The 10,773-nt window shown below is 36.0% G+C and overlaps 2 non-coding genes across 2 annotated transcripts; both read right to left on the bottom strand.

Moving 5' to 3' along the window:
- Nucleotides 1-805: 805 nt before the first annotated feature.
- On the bottom strand, nucleotides 806-923 carry LOC132704235 (5S ribosomal RNA). The gene has a single exon (XR_009619254.1). It is a non-coding gene; the product is annotated as a 5S ribosomal RNA (ribosomal RNA).
- Nucleotides 924-984: 61 nt separating this feature from the next.
- LOC132704225 (5S ribosomal RNA) lies at nucleotides 985-1,102 on the bottom strand. The gene has a single exon (XR_009619246.1). It is a non-coding gene; the product is annotated as a 5S ribosomal RNA (ribosomal RNA).
- Between the last annotated feature and the right edge of the window lie 9,671 nt (nucleotides 1,103-10,773).

Here is a 10,773-nt window from a genome sequence, read left to right as displayed (position 1 = left end):
TTTCTGTTTAATAACCCTCAGCTAGTTCCATCTCCAAACAGAATAGTGTTTTGGGAGGGTACTTGGGAATTAAATGCCCATGTATATTAAATACAACATTGACGACTACCTTAAATTTAAAAGTTCATGCCTTTTTAAAAATGAGGGACAAGTATGTCTGAGATGTTGCGATGTTGTTTATGGTGGCCGAATATATTCTTTTCCTACTCCCTCCTGTAAAATAACCTAATTAATCATAAATCTAGCGTGCGGAAAGCGTCACTTTACCACCTGAGTCTCCTGTCCCACGGATTCTAGCCACTTCGGACATTTCCGGGATCTAACCGCACGAGTTTGGGAGCAATCGGATGTTTTCGGAGATTTTACCGCACGGTTCGAATTTCGACATTTGCCAATTCTGACGCTCATGTCAGTGAAATTATTCGTGTGGTTTTTCAAAAATGTACCCAAAAACTAACGGTCGTGGAAAAAGTATAGTATGCAATTCGTTTGGTAAACTTTTCAAGTCACTCGTTCCACGATTCCATGCGAGCATGAAACATGTGGAACAAGATCGTTTCATCTGGAATCTGTAAAGTTGGAAACTGTTTCCAACGCACACGCACAATGCCCTGATTCAATTTGATTGATTTTTAAATTTTTTGTTTCAAATCTTCAATTTTTTCAAAAAGTGTACCGGTACCTTCATTGATTTCAGTTTTCTTTGGCCATTTGATCTTTTGAATAGTTGACACCGCAAAAAAAAACTTGCTGGATTATATATAACCTTTTGATTCATTTTATTTTAATTTTTCATTAGAAAAAAATACAACGGCACGCGGTGTTCCCAAGCGGTCACCCATCCAAGTACTAACCGCGCCCGACGCTGCTTAACTTCAGAGATCGGACGGGATCTGGTGTATCAGCGTGGTATGGCCGTTGCATGTAAAATTTAATTTTTTTGAAGCTTATACAATGGAACTTGCGCAAGAAATAATTAAAAAAATACAACGGCACGCGGTGTTCCCAAGCGGTCACCCATCCAAGTACTAACCGCGCCCGACGCTGCTTAACTTCAGAGATCGGACGGGATCTGGTGTATCAGCATGGTATGGCCGTTGCATATAAATTTTTTCGTTAGCTTCGATGCGTAGCTATCGCATAACGTTGATTTTTATTAAGAGATTTGCAGCGAGGAATCAAATGATTTAGTCCGGAGTGGAAAATAAATTCTCGGAAAGCCGAACTCGAATTATTATTCCCGTTTTGAAGTGTTTTTTTTTTGCAGACAGCAGATTATCGCGCGGAAGAGTTACTCCGTTCGTGTCGTTTTTTTCTTTACGTCGGCGAACGTACTTTGCGCGCAAAATCCCTTTGTGAAAATTTAATTACCGAACACAAACAAACCTTTTGTGTTCGACAAACTAAATTGGTCGGGACTTTCTTTTTAGTCGCGATGGGATAAATTATGAAAAGTCCGTTTCTTTGAATTATTTTCGTAGAGGAATTCCGTTGCAACGGAGGTGTCGTTTTTCTTTTTTTAAACATAATAAAGTCGGAAATGGGCGCATGTTAATTAAAACGAAGCTAGTGGCGGAAAAAATTAGGTTCAATGCTTTTTTGCTACTTTGAATGTGGCGTCTGTTGATTATTAGAGTGACAGTGGCCATTACTGATAAAGACAACTTGGCAACGTGGCATAAATACTCTAAAATATAAACTTTCGTGTTCCTTCAGTATAATTTTGGTATCCGTATGAGTTGCTATGCGGAGGATATTTCTAGTATTGGGATATATCATGTAAAAAGTAAATATTAGCGTCTCTATAAAATCATTGCGGATACAAAGCTCTTTTTGAGAAAGTGTGTGATCAAAATACGCCTTAGGGCATGCAGAGTTTAAGATGATATTTTGTTTTTTTTTTCCTTGCTTTTTGTGAGCAATATGAAAAGAAAATAGAAAAAGATGGCGTCAGGGGATAGTTGTGACAATCAATTTTTTTTTTCAGAGGGAGTCTTAGACAGTTGCAAGGTTGAATCTCAAGACATCTACAATATCGATGAAATGGGAATCACCACAGTTCAAAAACCCAATCGGATAGTTGCTAGGAAGGGGGTTAAGCAAGTGGGATATGTCACTTCTGCGGGGAGGGTACATTGGTTACATTTTGTTTTACTTTCGGATATCGAAAAATGAATTTTTTTTGGAACATTTCAGCAAGTACTTGGATGATTATGAATCTCACCTATCTATAAGAGGCATAAGGCAAGAAAAATCACAAGTTTCGCACATTAGACTAGTCAGTATATAATCTGCTAAAAAAATACACATAACAGTGCGATTGATTCCTGTGTGGGAAACCATCCTGCATTGCTAAAGAGGCTTTACCATTTGCTGCCACACCAAATAATATTCAAGCTGGGTTTCCAGTTAATGGGATTTGTCCTTTTATTTGACACGTATTTGGTGACAATAAGTTTCTGCTTGCCGTTGTTATCGGTATAAACTAAATCCAGAAACTGTCGAGACAGAGCCCAGCAATAACCAGTCTCTCCAGGTGCCTCCCCAGCCATTATTAGATAGGAATGATTCATCAAAAAACCCTAGAACTGATGCTCAAAAAATGTTAGATGCAAATCTTTAGTGCACTGATAAAGATCCTTCCTTTTTCTGACAAAACTGTGACTCAGATGATGATATCTAGGTAGTCTTTAATGTATTTAGTTATGTAACAACTAACCCCCGCAATGTCTCAAGGAACTTCTGGAAGAAGTTATTTTTGACATAACTACTAGCTTTTGTCTTTCTGGATAATACCTGATAATTTTTATTTCTATATACAAAAGCTTGTATTTTTATACAGAAGAAATGTTGTAGAATAAAAACAACACAAAACCGAAGTTAGACGTTTGCTTTAAAAAATAATAATTTTTTTTTTTTTAAATGGCACAACCAAGCCCGGTGTCCCCTACTAGTGAAGCACCGTTTCTGAAGGAAAAAATAAAACGCGTTCTTTCCGTTAATGTGTCTCATAAAAACTCACATCATAACCTTAATCAACTAACCGGGTCACAACTGGCTAGCACTAGATAGCACCAAGAGCTTCAAACATAACTTAAATGTTTGCTTATTGCTAGCACCTCCCAACTTCAACATTTAAACTTATTTATATAAACCTCACTTGTCCAATAACTGATAATATTTCGCAGAACCTACACTTGTTAAAAGTTGTCGAATATATCTCTTTATGTTTCGACATCTTGTGAATTGTAAACAGACGTAATGCACCCTGATCATCATTAATAACTTTAATGCATTGCTTCGTCCTTACCAATTTCACCAGTCATTGCGAATGTATTTATGAAAGCCTTTGAGAAGAAAGCTCTCGACACCTTTCATCTAGACATTTAAACTCTATACACCTTAGCATACCTTTTCCCATAATAACCTCCAATAACATTGGGTCATTGTGTTTACAAAACCCTATGCATACAGACCGATACCTTAGTGCATTGTCACATGACCACCCTGCCCAAAAATCATCAATCAATCAAAATCAAACAAAGAGAACTCTAAATTTGCTGAACATTAGGATGCCATACCACCTTAAAATGTTGTGAAAACACCATTTCCGTGTTCGTAATGTTGCCTCTTCTTCCCACGGCCTCTTTGGTTACAATTTATCATCGGCAACGTCGCAAATTTATCGCCTCGGCAACGCCGCAGCTCAAACGAGCGCATCGTGTGTGGCAACTGTATTATAGTCTAAGATGGATTTTCATTAAATTCCGATTACGCGCCTAGAACCGTTTTGCGGGAAACGGAGGCACACAAAGCGAGAGCTGGATGCCGCCATTTTTTAGCTGCTGCCGAGATTCTAACTGCCGACTCTGAGTATGCCACGCGGCGTTCTAACCAAATTTTGTGGCCACAGTGCAAAATAACGTGCAGGCAGATAATTCAACTCAATTAAAATACAGTTTTTTTTTTGTAATCTTCTCGTATTTTGTATCTATTTCCAAAATGTTGCGCACTAGCCATTGGATCTGCGGCAATGAACTACTGCTTTTGGCAAATTAGACGTTTTACCATACTGAAACTGACTAATATATTGTTTGAGGGGCATAAACCTGGGACCAGTCACCAGACATAATAATAATAATGTTTATTTCCATTGACTTTTAACAAAAGTATCGGATAATGTCAACAAGTAAAAAAAAACATTAGAACACTAAAATACAAACTTTAAAAACAAATACGTACAAACACACAAAGTATATCACACTGAGAGATCGGCATCACGTCGATCGAATTAATCTTCGATAGAATAAATAACGTTCTAATTCACAATGAGCTTTAATTTTTGCTTAAATAAATGGAAATCTGTCTGACGGACAAGGGCAACTTAATATATAGTTTTATGGGTAAAATCGTAGGGCCGCAGCAGTATCATCTGCATAAAAGAAAACATAATTGTCTGGGACAGAATCAGGTATATCATTAATAAATATTATAAATAATAAAGGTCCCCACTGGTGAATTCTTTAAATGAAGATCTAATCGCAGAAGTATCACTTCTAAGCACAACTCTTTGGTCTTGACCTTGCAAAAACGACTATATCGTGAAAATCTGAACTTTTAGATCTTATTTATTTTGTTAAATGGATTTTCATCAAGTAAAAGCCACCTCACTTCGGTCACGTTACTTTTTGAACACACCTCGTATGCCTGTTTGCGTGTTTAATTTTGGTAACAGAGTTTTTACGCCGGAACAAACCGGAAGAATAATCGGGCGCGCCTCGTGTCGTTTCCGGAGTCCGGAATAAGATTGCGTGTAATGTGTGTCACGCGGCCGAGCTCGCATCAGACGCCCTCACAAAGCGCCGGGACACCAAAGTGAACGGTAATAGCACATTAGCGCCCTCGCTGGTCCGATTATAATACCCGAATGCAGTTAATAACTGGAATTACGTGGTACGAGTGCAATTATCTTACGCCGGAACGTTGCATAGAAATCACCCGCATCGGATATGGATCCGCGCATAGTGCCAGATTCGCGGCAACCAGTGATACAATTTCCTTTACGGCTCGAACTTTAATTAATATCGCGTTTCCAAAGCGGAAATATATTTCGGCGGTTTCTGCCTAGTATGTTAGCTCCATTTTGGACTTACTCCTGTAGATCATACCATAACAATATAATCAAGCGATATAGAGGAATATCACTCAATGTACGTTAGCCTAGCAACAGTTGTGACTCTTTTCGGTTACAGAAAAGGTTTCGATACGTTTGACTTTGAAAGCAAATTATCTGAAGGTAAGTAGGGGCAAATAAACACAAATGTTGGAGTATCTCAGGGCTCAATAGTTGGATCAATGTTATATATAAATAATTAGTTGCTTTTGCAAATCACCTTGATTGATCGGATGATACTGCCGTACAAATGATAGCAAAATGATGAACTGGAATATTTAAAGCCATGTCATCAACTATGGATATTATACACTCCTGGCTCTATCAAATCAACAAAGAGTTTTTTTCTCTTTCGTGAATATAGAGACTCTGTTCTCACAGTATTTTAAAACCAAGATTAATGGTGTGAGTCTGAAAAGAGTGGGCAGTAGTAAATATTTAGGAATAATTTATGAGTAACACCAAATACTTAGCATATGTTTTTTAAAGACTCAAGGAAAGACTAACAAAATTCTATTCCATTTAAAAGGGACGCAATGTTCTTCTATCGTGCTCTTGCGGGCCACTAAGGAACTTTCGCAAAATCGGTGTAATTTAATTGTACATGCACCTTGTATAAAGTGTCCTTTACATATCGTCGAACTTCAAAGTTACAGTAAACATCGGTAGATATTAAAATTTTGCACAAATAATAGAAATATTTCGCGCCCTGTATAATTGATAAAACGTGAAACTCTTTCTCGACACAGTTTACAATACTGTTCAAATAAAATTATCCCATATTTAACGGTTTTTCAATAGTTTACCCAGAAAAACGGAAATCTTTAGGATCTTTTAGATTTTTTGCCCATCAAGGACACACCCTGTACACAATTCAAACAATGGAGAATTTTTTGAAAATAGTAAATGGTTTTAAGAAAATACGTTTTTTCTGAAACCATGCCGTGCGCCCGTAATAATCAATGCCGTCTTCGGGTCTTGACAGCCCCCGAAATAGCGATTTCAATACGGATTTTTTCAAATATCTCTAGCAGCGTTTGTGATAGAAGAAAACCGCAAACGTAAAAACTTTAGCTCTTGATGCGGCCTATGACGCTGTTTGAACCTATTAGTCATATTTTTTGCTATTTTTGATTTGCTGCTATTAATTTACTCTGTGAAAGAACAATTTTTTAGGTCTTTGGTCTATGAGATTTTTGCCTATAATTTGAAAACCCTAAGCTATTATCTTCATTCGGGTTTAAAGGCCGTCGTCGATTGGAATTACTTCCTAACGTTTCGCTAGCACGAGTGGCGAGCTTCTTCAGAGGTCCTTCCATCTCGGATGTTGGACGTAGACTGACGATTTTTCCTGCGCAGGTTGTATTTATGCCGATTGGTGGAGGGCGGGGCTTGTTCCGCTTCGGTTGGTCTCGGGATATCGATCGGTACTGCTCGGGCGTTCCTAAGGAACGTCCGACGACGACTATTGGTTTTATGTAAATAAACACTTTTTGACCTTGAAATATTGCGAATGACCTTTTGACCACTTTAATACAATCCTGCAATGATCTTCAATCATTATCAGCCTTTATTTTTCTGTGTATTTGCCTGAGACATTTTCCGTCCGGAATTCGTCGATAGTCAAACCCCGTCGCTCGAGACTGCGAAATATGAATTTATCCGAGTAATTAGAAGCCGACCAAACGATCTGACTGATTAATTACGGTGTAATTTTCGGTATTTGCATATTTCGATCACGTAACGTGCTTGATTAAACGAGAATCGACGATATCGCGTTGCCGTCGCTTGTCGGGCGGAATATTGGCCCGGATCAGGATTTATCATGGCGAACGAAACAATCGTGATTGATCGGGGAACCGTTATTAAATCGAATCGAGCTGCTTTAAGTCGTTTATTCGGATACCAACTATAAAACTCACTCAATAAGTTAGCAATCAATCAATGAAATCAATAATATTGAGATATTTGTAAAATAACTTTTTTCTATAAAAGAAAATCAGCAGCCAATGCATACAAAACCGAATACAAACAAACTGTACCAATAGTATAAGTATCATCTTACTGTACTTGATGGTCGAAATTCGATGGGCCTCTAGTGGGTATGGTTGGGGAAGTTTTCACTGCAGGCGATATTTGAAATTTTGGTTGGCAATGAAATACTCCTTTAAAAAATTTTATGATAACTATAATGATTCAAACGATTTGAATCTATCCCCGTTGGCCGATTTTTTCCATCACGTCTAGATTTTCAGATATGATTTTTTTTATATTTCAAAATTTTGTTTTTTTTTTTCAATTTTTTCATTCGTCGACGTTACAAAAAGTAAATATACATACAAAATGAGTTTCAGGGAGTTGTAAGAGAAAGAAGGGAAGTGCGCATGCGCATTATTCATTGTGACACATTGGATTTAAGTATTTGATGTGTAGTTTGAGTATTTTTTTTTAAGTATAGCCAATAAATATAAAATAGAAGTTTGAAAGTTGTTTTAAAATTAATTTTATGTGATTTTAGGTTACAAAATGCCACGGACTTGTAAAAATTCCTCAGATTGTTTTTGCTACACAGCGACATCTCATGACCGATCTGGTTAAAGAACGTTGACAGGTTGGCTTGAAGAAAGTCACAAATCCATGCCGTTTTCAATGCCAATGATTTGGAGTAAGCCTCAAAATCATGAGAATCATTGTTATTTCTGAATGACATCTACACGAGGATTATCGAAAAAAAATAGAGATAAGATTGTTTATCCGAACGTCCTATCTGCAAAGAGACCAATTCCTCGTGATAAAGACACTCCACCTCCAGTTTCACCAGTTAATGAGGAGGCTGGAAATAAAAATATTTCAGGTCTACAATCTCAATCGAGTTTTGTTAATATAATTTAGGATTTTTTACTGTAAATCTCAAGCCGCCACATTTATTTTATTTCCTTATAATACTTTATACTTTAATAATATTGTTTTTTGATGAAATAAATATTAAATTAAAAACCTACGTGTGTGGTACTTATTTGTATATCAGATTCCGTGTTTAGAGCATAAAATAAGATGAATTCATGCATGAAAACAAGGAGAGAAAAAATTTTTTTTGCAGACCAGTGTATTTAACCTTTAATTTTGCTTTGATGGTAAAAGTTCATTTTTTTCTATTGTAGATATGAAAAAAGTAGCCAAGCAACTATCGAATTCTCACGTTCTTTTGATGTTTGTGATGTGTTTGCCTTCTTATCCGCATCTGAAAATATTTTAGTTTTGAGAAAGACAGGTTTTATAAATGTATACGTGATGAAAGTTGCTAATATCCACGATGATGTAGGTATACATTTATGTATTTCATTTCATTAAATATAAACTTCATTAAACTCTGCGGACAAAAAAAAAATAGAGCAAATATGACTTTTCAGTTTGACAGTTTTTCATGCAATATTTTTTGTCAACCTAAAAATTTTCCAAGTTTTTTTTGCAAGTGGTGGTAACCTACTAACCATGAAAACGAGCCTTAAATAATAGGAAAAACGTGTTCATGAATTAACCCAACAACCATTTGACTTAATAAACAATAAGATACAAAAATAAATCTAGAATCAAAAAAGATATGTAATCTAAAATGTATAATATAGCTATACAGGTTACAAAAAAGTCAATTTTATCTTAACTCGGTCCAGCAATCACTCCTTAAAAAAAGTATCAACTAAGCAATCACCATAATATATCTATTTTATTAAATTATATTATATTATACTTTATTTATATTACATTTACGTCTTGTTTATTTTTAAAAAACATAATACCTGCTGACCAAGTATTAATTCGTCCAATTTTAGCAAAATAATAAAAAACAAAGCATGATGCTGGTAGACTCCACAACAACGGTTCGTTCAGATTTGAATCTATCAAATCTTATGCTATATATTACCATAAAGCTTAACTTACATGAATCATTCGTTCTTCAATTACAATAATATCACAAAAAAATACTGCAAATAGTGTTTTTCCTATGTTAAGTGCTGAGTTTTTGGTATTTTTCACATATGTCAACAACCATCGTCACTCTTTCTTATGCAAATAAAAATACTTTTCTTTTATTTATTTATCTTTAATTATGTAAACTTTGACGATGTCATCTTCGCTCGATCCCTATCTATCCCTCCCTGACTTTTTCTCTCCTACGGTTATGAGTACTCCAAGTGAAAGCAATAAAAATAATCAACGACTGCGAAAAAGGGGTACGGAGGAGATAAAAAGATGTCGGTAATTAAAACACGTTAAGACGATAACTCAGGTCTTTGTTGAAGATCGTTCCGCAACGAGGGAGAAGATTTAGCGCCGCCTCTGTTTATCCGGATTAATTCCGGACTATTTTACTGGGAAAGATAAAATTATTTCGCAGTTTTTTCCGCAGCGAACGAGTCATAAAACAAAAGTTGTTTGACGCGTTTAGGATGCTACTCTGTGAGCCGTGAAGAGTCATCGAAATACGGTTTAGTTAAATTAATATTAGTTATTGAACTGAGATGGGTTTTATTTGATGAAAATCCGCTTAACACAATTAATTAATGCATACAACTAAACTAATATGGTAGTACCATATGTGTCCGAAAGTAAAATTGTAAGTTCAACATAAATTTCAAAACAAAAAGTGGATAACCCATGTGATAAAAGAAATTATGTATCAAAGAGACTGTTTGTATAAACGGTACTTGTACAAAATAGTGATACATTGAGTGCCTACAAAAAGAGAGAAATCGCATTGTAAGCTGCATTAAATTAGAAGAAGACAGATATTTTTAAGATATTATTGATAGAAATAAAATAATGTGTGAATGTGAATGATATCACTTATGGAGAAATAGATCAGTTTAATACCATAACTATGCAGGACATAAAAAATATAAGAGAATTAAGAAATGTGAGTGGTGATGAGTGTGGTATCTCAAAGAGTGTATTGATTGATGCCTGCGCAGTTGTTGGAAATCGATTGTTGGACATTGTGAACACCTTCCTTACGAGTGGAATTTTTCCGGAGGCATGGAAGACATTAATGGTGACCCCTATACAGAAGGTTCCCAACGCCAATCTATGTCAAGAATTTAGGCCAGTTTATGAGAAGGTTCTTGAGGTTGTGGTGAAACAGCAGCTGCAAAGTTATTGTGGCGTAAACAATATTTTATTGCCTAACCAGTCGGGCTTTCGCTCCAAATATTCACTTGAATCTGTCGTTGTTATTGTCTCTGATGATGATATGAGGGCCTTGGAGGATGGTAAATTTGTGTTGGCTGTATGTTTGGATTTTAAGCGTGCTTTCAAAACAATAAGCAGAACTAGCCAGTTAAGAAGATTGTGCGAAGTGGGTATTAAGGGAACAGCGTATAAATGGCTTTGTTCGTATTTAACAGATAGGGTACAAAAAACGAAATATAAAAATTGCATAACTGTAGAACATGGTGTTCCTCAGGGGACAGTATCGGGACCATGTATATAAATGATATTGTAAATGTTTTAGATGATACTAAAGCGGTATTATTTGCAGATGACACTATGATTTTTATTGTGGGTGAAAATGTGGATGAGATTCAAAGAAAAACGAATGTTGA

Source organism: Cylas formicarius, unplaced genomic scaffold (assembly GCF_029955315.1).
Source record: "Cylas formicarius isolate icCylForm1 unplaced genomic scaffold, icCylForm1.1 PGA_scaffold_6__28_contigs__length_40554024, whole genome shotgun sequence".
Classification (NCBI taxonomy): Eukaryota; Metazoa; Arthropoda; class Insecta; order Coleoptera; family Brentidae; genus Cylas; species Cylas formicarius.
Note: the sequence above shows the minus strand (reverse complement) of the source record. Positions and strands in the feature narration are given on the sequence as shown.